General features: G+C 37.9%; 1 pseudogene; it reads left to right on the forward strand.

Moving 5' to 3' along the window:
• Positions 1 to 1,134: 1,134 nt before the first annotated feature.
• Positions 1,135 to 8,110, forward strand: LOC127632606 (excitatory amino acid transporter 5-like; annotated as a pseudogene).
• Positions 8,111 to 8,818: the final 708 nt, after the last annotated feature.

The following is an 8,818-nucleotide window of genomic DNA, read 5'->3' on the forward strand; positions in this document are numbered from 1 at the left end:
AATTTGATATTATATTAATAAAAGAGTACATGCAATTTTTTTCAGTAAATTATAGTTACAATTATGGTAAAAAAAAACCTATAATCAGGTGTTCCCAGAATTCCATGCATGACCCATTTACATTTCATTATATTTTATGGGAATAGTTAAGTTTCTTATATTTAATGTCAGTTATGTACTTTAGGGTGTTCTGTGTTATATTTGATGTAATTTAGTTTGTTTATTTCATTATTTTTATTTCACATGTGTTACCCTGACGGTGTTTAGTGTTTGTGTGAGTGAAACTGTGCACGGTCTCTACATGTTTATTGATTATTGCTCTTGGAAGGGCCACTATTTAACTTCATGTCATTATGTGCCCTTCTGTAATTTCTATGGTGAATAAAAATACATTATAAGTGAAAAGCAGATTTTTACAGTTTCAGAAGGTTAATATACCACATTTATCATTTAATAATATAAACGGAGGGTGTCCCCCGCCTTTCGCCCAATGTTAGCTGGGATAGGCTCCAGCCCCCCGCGACCCTGTACACAGGATAAGCGGTTGACGATGGATGGATGGATGAATAATATAAACGGTAATGCACTGTAAAATATACGGGCATCAAAATTACATCTTGTAAAGCCTGAAATGTAGTAACTGTATTTTTAACTGTAAATCTCTGGCAACCACAGCTTCCAGTAATTTACCGTACATTTTATGGATTTTTTTTTACTGTGTGGAAATCTCTTTAAAACCATGACAGGACATGTGCTATATCAAGAGCAAAGTTTAACTTCATGTTGAATTTATTTCCATGAGATTTGAGCATAATGGGCACCAGTCGTAACAAGATCACGTTAAGGCACGTGCTGACTTTCCCTGTGGCTTTAGGGACACACAGGTCATATACCTTTCCTCACTATGGATTAGGCTCATATACAACGCAATGCCTGTCCCTTCCATTTGACCCTCTGCCAATGGTAGTAAATACGCAGAAACCGGGGTTATTTGACATCAGTTCGCTTCATGCCAGAAATCCAACAGTAGGGCACCGGGCCACTGTCAACAGAGAAGTGATAGATTTTATTACTGTGTCGTAATCCTATTATCCTCCTAATTCCTCTTGACCATGGTCTTGAGTTGCTTGATGGATGCATGATGGCTTAATCCCTCGTTAGAAAAGGTTACCACTGCTTTGGCTTCCTGCGTTACTCACAACGTCTCGCCATGGAGGAGCTACTGATACCCACAGATGCAGAGGAGGCGCCCCCCGAGCCTGCCAACTTCTCTCCAGCTGGACCAGCTAAAAGTCCGCTGGAGAGAATGAAGGACTGCATGAAAAGCACCTTCACAGTCAATGTCAGGGAGTATGTGAAGGAGTACATCAGACGAAACGGGCTGCTGACGCTCTCAGTGCTGGCTGTGATCACAGGATGCATCCTGGGCTTCATGCTGAGGAGTTTGGCCCTCTCCACACAGGTATTTCACTCAGATTTGAATTAAGTAAATTTATAATGATGAAGTTATAATACTTGAAATAATTTAATAAGTATTGCATTTCTCCCATTTGTTGCAGCCTACCTCTCCAACCTTAAACTGTTATCATGCTTCAAACAAATGTCATAGTGGGAATTTATAGTGGAAGGGATTGCTCAAACAGTCTATATGTGTCTTTAACAAGGGAATATTTAGTTTCTATATCCTACTCAATCTTATAGATCTTTAAAAACCATAGTAATGTCTATTATAGTGATTTGAGACCAGCAATCATTCACTTAATCAGATTTTAAGAGACATACTTTGAATTCAGTCATCATGTATCGGTTTTGTTTGTCAATTTTCACTATATATGACATAACTTCAAATATGAAATTATAACGATATTATTGATCTTAGTTGTTTTGGGTGGAGGCATGTGGGGGTGAATGTTAGGAAGTACTTAAGGCAATTCTATGCTCAAGTAACCTAATCCCAGACAGAGAGCAGTCTGCCAAGTGCCAAGACAAACAGAGGATGTCGTGTGAGAGACAGTCACACCGAGCATGACGCATGAACCTGTTAATGTCAACAGTCAGGAGAAACATGCTAATAGGGAATTAGCACAGAGGGGCTGTGTGTGTGTGTGTGTGTGTGTGTGTGTGTGTGTGTGTGTGTGGGGTGGGGGGTGGGGTGGGGGGACTAGGACATTGAAAGCTATCAGCTTATGAGCCCCTACTTGGTCCAGTGTACCAAGAAACTAAATAGCTTTTAAAATAGTGAAGGCATATGAAAGAAAATTGTATTGACAGCCAGTCATTATCACAAAATAAACTCTGAAACAAAAGTGTCTTATACTCTATCATCCTTAAGAGGGTTTATTTAGCAGGAAAAAAAGTGTACAATATCTTACTTATTACATAACATATCTACATAGAAAATAAATAAATAAATGGACATTAAATATTGATTTGGGGTTTGTATATGAGTAGAAACAGACAGGGGAATGATGACATGAAACTAGCAAGCTTCGTAGGAAATCAGTGAACTGGGACAACAGTCAAATGCGGTTTAGGGTTATTATACAAAAGCATTTGACAGCAGAATATTTCATTCAACCAATTAGAATCAAGTATTCCAGAAAGCCATTTAATATGAAAAATGAATCATTAACCGTACATATTGTAGTTACAATAACACAGGTAGACATTTTATCAAAAAGAAATGACAATATAACATCTCTGGCAGGGTTTTTTATTAATATATTAATATATTAATAACTATATTAATATTGTTAATATTGTACCTCTTCAACCTGTTACATCCTTAACCTTCATTCCTTTTAATCTATATACAGATAAAGCAGATTTAATCAAGTATTTGAAACCTCTAAAATAAAGATGTTTTTTTTTTTTTCAAACCAGGCAAAAATCTATTTCTCCTTCCCTGGAGAGTTGCTCATGAGAATACTTAAAATGCTGATTCTCCCTCTAATCACCTCCAGGTGACACTTTTACTCACTCTGCATATTTTCTAAATTCAATAGCATACAAAAAGCTTTTTTTCCCTTCTAAATAAATACTCTGAAGACATTTTCTCATATCAGCTCTTACTGTTTACCTGTAGTTTGATGTCTGGACTGTCTTCAATGGAGTCAAAGGCCTGCTGCAGGATGGGGGTACTGACTGTCACCTACTACCTTTGGACCACGTTCATCGCTGTAGTGGTCGGCATTATACTTGTTCTGATCATCAAGCCTGGCTATGGAACAGACATGGAGAGCCATAGGCTAGGGGGTGGACAGGTCATCACATCTGCAGATGCACTGCTGGATCTGGTCAGGTATGACTGTCGAGAATGAACTCTGTGAAACTGATAGGACATGTTCCTGGATCAACATCCTTGTTAGTCCTAGAGCAATATTCCAATAAACTAAATCAGATTTAAAGGTATGGTTTAGGATTTGGCTTAGAGCTGGAATTAGGAGTTTGAACAACATCATAATCAACCAATAATGTCCCATTGACTTTAAGGGTAGTTAATGGTAAGTGTTTGGATAGGTTTAGGGTTAGGGCTATGTTTGTTTCAGTAATGTTGTTACAGGACCAACAAAAGATGTCGGTCTGGGAACGTGTCCTACTCTGCAAACTCGTGGTCACCTTAATATCAACCTTCCCTGCTACAAAATATTAAGGCTTTTGGGATAAATTTCACCTCATTCTTTTAATCTGGGGAAGCCATCTTAATCCATCCTCTCCATCTTTCCAAACTTTCCAAAAAAAGGAGTGACAATATATCTCAGAAACACCCTGCCACCGTCATTCATGGGTTGGCCATGCTGTGGAGTTTAGGCTGTTACAGTGCAATCCTATTAAAGCAGAGGGGTGATTAGGATATTTTTAGTAATCCATACAAAGGGCCATGTAAGGAATGTAGGACTCTCCCAACCCCCTTTTGCTTGTGCAGGTCACAGCGACCTGCTGTCAGACTCGTGCTACTATGCTTAATACTTAATTTATTAATTAATTGGGTTAATTAATGGGTCCACAGCATGGATGACAGGGTATAGATGGATTGTGCTTTACAGTATATTTATAAAGATACAATTGTGCTTCAAATACTTAAGACACATGGCCATTTATTCCCAACCATTTCCATTCACAGAAATATGATCCCTTCCAATCTCATCGAAGCCACATTTCAGCAGGTGAGTAAATGGACACTTTAACATATCAATTCTTATCTTATCTAAAAACTATCATCTTCTCTCATCTCCTTCAGTGATATTTTTGTATTTTTATCTCTTTTCAGTATAAGACCGACGTTATTCCTATTTTAAAACCTCCAGTGAACACGGGACGCCCAAATGTTGTGTACCTGATGCCAGATGACGACAATCCAAAGGGTCGAAATGTGCTGTTGGAGCTCACGCCACCTCCAGACATTGAGCATAAGACTCGTCCGGGCAGCAGCCAGCAGATGAACGTACTCGGCATTGTCATTTTCTCAGCCACAATGGGTAACGCATCTGCTCACTTCAAACTCCATTAGGCCTCCACCTAATGAAAGATTTTCATTTGAGTGTAATAAAGGATTTTTTCTTTAGGTCTCCTCCTAGGTAAAATGGGTGAACGGGGAGCTCCCCTGGTGAATGTTTGCCAGTGCATCAATGAGTGTGTGATGAAGATCATTAATGCAGCTGTATGGTAAGAGAACAATGCTGGTATAAACTCATTAAAAAATATGCAAAGTCATCTTTGATGTTTCATTATGTTTTGGGGAAAATACATCAGTCAGAGCTGTGATCTTTTAACAATTCATTTGGCTTTTAAAAGGGTCACAGAACCAATTCCATTGAAATTGTGGTAAAAAAGTTGTATTTACTAAATACATGATCAGGATTGGCCATTGAGAAGCTCGAGGGCTCAGATACCATTAGCTTGAGGATCTGAGAGGAAGTTTCAAGCATGCAGACGGCACGTAAGACACAGCTTTCAGCATGGAGGTGTGTTAAAGCCATGCAGTCATGCGATACGTGCAGGGATTATAGATCACCTGTACTCAAGAGCTCACACACACTTCAGCCCTGCATGAATTGTGTCAAATGTCCAGATTTTTACTCAGAAATACATTACATTACTGAAATAAAATGGGTTGTGAATGCTATTTCATGTTGTCTCTAAAGCTTATATATGTACTGAATATATAATTATATAAAACAAAAATGACAACAACAGACACAACAGTGGCCACTTACATTTTCAGTCTTACATCTTAGTTCCGGAAGTTCTTTCATCCTCCATAAAAGATTTCTAAGCCAAGAACCTAACCAACCAGCTCAGGGGTGAATCACAACATTACAAACTTTGATTTAAAGCTAGTGGTTTTTCATGTCACCTAACAATAAATTATCTTGATTTCCAGTGTTTTAAAATAAAATATAAAACAGTATGAAATTTCAATGCACCATTTGTAATTCAGTAATATGAGATAATTGGTCAGGGGTCTGAATACTTTTGCAAGGAACTGTATAGAAGTAATTTGAGAGTCAAGGGAGACTTGATTGTGTCATTCATAGTGCGTCATGGGTGTGGGCTGTCACTGCATAGCTCTTTTGCTGTGGTTTGTTTGCAATTCACTGATTTTGGTGGCTATATTTCTTCAGGACCATGGGTAGTGTAGTTTTTAGCCAGAAAATTCTCTATTAAACACAATAAAAAATAAATAATAAAAAGAGTTGAATTAGGCCTAATGCAGACTGATGGCTTTAGCAGAAGTATACACCATCAATTAACAACCTTAAAAGCTCACGGTAGGTCTATATTTAAAGGTTCATAATTAATGTTAAAAATGTAATCAAAATCAATGAAGAAAATGAACACAATTTTTATTTCTGGAACCAGATGCTCTATTCCTCATGACCAAATATGGCAAAACTCAAAAGTCTTTGCTCAGTTAAGATTTCAGAAAATCTCCATTTTACTATCAATAATATTGACCTTTTAAGAAGCACATTCTTAAAAAAATACTACTACTAATTTCTTCACCTTCCAGAAAGACTCTTTAAATTACAAATCTCTTCCTTTCCTCCAGGTATTTTCCTTTTGGGATAATTTTTCTTGTGGCTGGTAAAATCCTGGACATGAGTGATCCATCCACACTTGGGAAGAAGCTGGGCTGGTACGGGATAACGGTTCTGGCAGGCTTGTTTGTACATGGCCTCATTTTGCTTCCCTTTTTTTATTTCATTCTGACACGCAAAAATCCTTTCACATTCATCAGAGGGCTTCTGCAAGCCATGGTCATCGCTCTGGCCACATCGTCTAGGTATGAGCAGCTTCTCATCAAACTCAAAAAATTTGCAAATGCCTTTTCCAAACATAGTTAAAGTAAAATCATGCATTGACCCCATGACCTCACTGTCACAGTTCAGCAACGCTGCCCATTACAATGAAATGTTTGCTGGAGAACTGCCACGTGGACAGGCAGATTGCCCGGTTTGTACTTCCGGTGGGTGCCACCATTAATATGGATGGAACTGCCCTTTATGAAGCAGTGGCTGCTATTTTCATCGCCCAGGTCAATGAGTACGAGCTGGATTTTGGACAACTGGTCACCATCAGGTACTTACAGAAAAACTCTTTAGGCCAAGTCTGCCTGATTTAATAATTAATTGAAACAAGATTAGCAGAAACTTTCTAAAGCTAGTAGCTAGTGATCTAAAGCTACTCTAAATATTCAGTTGATTGTAATAGTCACAGAAATCTACATTTACAGATTTATGATCTCTGACGTTGGCAGCTCTGTCTGATCATATCAGTTATGGGAAAGAAAGGACGATCATTGTAATGTTACCATTTTGGTTTCCTCCAGTATAACAGCCACCGCTGCCAGCATAGGTGCTGCTGGAATCCCTCAGGCAGGTCTTGTAACCATGGTGATAGTATTGACATCGGTAGGGCTGCCACCAGATGACATCACGCTGATTGTGGCCATTGATTGGATATTGTAAGTTTGAGATGACTGCCAAATACTGTATCTATATAGTTTGTGATAACCTCTAGTCACTGACATAATGGAATCTTGTATTACAATTGTTAATTGAATCAAAAGAGTCTTGATAAAATAAGAGTAAATACTGTAGTAAATAAATATTCTGGGCTCAAGTTACTATCAAAAAATATTTACCATGATTACCACAGAAAATAATTTCAACTCAGTATTGTACAAAGCTATTTTTTGTGGTCATTGACAGAAGGCAACAGATGCTAGTAATATATGTTGTAATTAGCCATTCTGTAATACACAAAGCACGAGGCAAACATAGTGCTTTGAAAGATGATAGGATAAAATGTTAAATCTTCCAACATCTCTGTTTTAAAGAGATCGTTTTCGAACAATGATCAACGTACTAGGAGATGCTCTGGCGGCTGGAATCATTGGCCACATGTGTCGGAAAGACTTCCCACCTGACAGAACAGTGAGTTTCCTCCATTTTAAATTATAATTTTTTACAGTATTATTTACATAGCCATGCTATATGGGTAAATTACATTTTCGAGCTCATGTTTGATCATCTGGTCTTACGCAGATGTACAGAAACAACTGTGTGATTAACCCAAAATGTTGAAATACTACAAGATTATGAATCCAACGTAACTTTCCTTTCTTTAGGCCAAAGGGAATGAATCTTTCCAGGATGCTCAGACTGCTCGTAATATGGAGAATGTGCCTTTGGCTGAAGTACCACTGCTGGCCGGCAAAGACTGCATATTCGAGGTGGTTGGGGACACTGTTTTTGAACGACCCACAGTCTACTACAATATATGTCAAGTCTGAGTCATCAGACAGTGGCCTTACAGATATCCAAGCCCCTCCTTTGGAGCTACATTTCTACTATTGTGCCATTAAGAAGTACTGAATGAACACTTTGGTTGATCAATCTCTAGGCTTTTGATTATATTATCTTCAATATTAGCTGTTTTGTACAGCTGAGTACATTTGTCATTTTCACTCTACAAGGGACATACTTCTATCTACAAGGATAGGCTCTGATTTGTGCCCAATTTTGTAGCCTCTTCAGCTGGAAGTCCATAAGTGAATGCATGCCGGCATGCATTTAGGGATTTTGTTGTTCGGTGATTGTACAGACTGGGGTTAACAGTCAGAACATGAACCAGATCACATCACTAGAACATGATCTTAAAGGGGGAGGGAAATGTTTACTGAGAGACAGTTTAAAATGCTCATTCAAAAGCCAATTATCTATAGTCACGTGTAATGAAAACAGGGTGAATAATTGTAAACTATTTATTTTTTACATCTAAACGATTGTACTTTTGTGTCATGAACTTCTAATAAATGTTTGTAATAAAATAATCATTATTGAGAAAAAAATGTGTGTTTGCACTGTGGTGTATGATAGTTTGTATGCACGTGAGGACAGATGGTTAAGAAGAGTTAACATCGGATTTGGTTTCTGGGAAAATGAGCAAACAAGCCTAATTAGTCAGAGCAGCTTGCCTTAGGTTTTAAAGCTCAGGATGATCATCCCAAAGAACATTAATGACAAATTAGCCACTCAGAGGTGGTGACCACTAAAACATGGAGTAATTCAGCTCATAAGAGTGGCAGCATGGTCAAAACAGGCAAAAGCACGGTTGAGAATTTATGGCACCTTATTATGCACCTCAAATACTTTCGATTGGGAAGGTTCATGTGCAGACAAATAGCTGATCTTTTTTTGATGACTAGAAAATCAGCTAACTAATTTGTTTACTTTTAAGCTATCCTTGGAAAGCCAATGCCTGAATCTTTAAAGAATCACATTTTTAATAATGGGGTTCAAATTAATTGTAC

This window comes from Xyrauchen texanus, chromosome 39, assembly GCF_025860055.1.
Source record: "Xyrauchen texanus isolate HMW12.3.18 chromosome 39, RBS_HiC_50CHRs, whole genome shotgun sequence".
Taxonomy (NCBI): Eukaryota; Metazoa; Chordata; class Actinopteri; order Cypriniformes; family Catostomidae; genus Xyrauchen; species Xyrauchen texanus.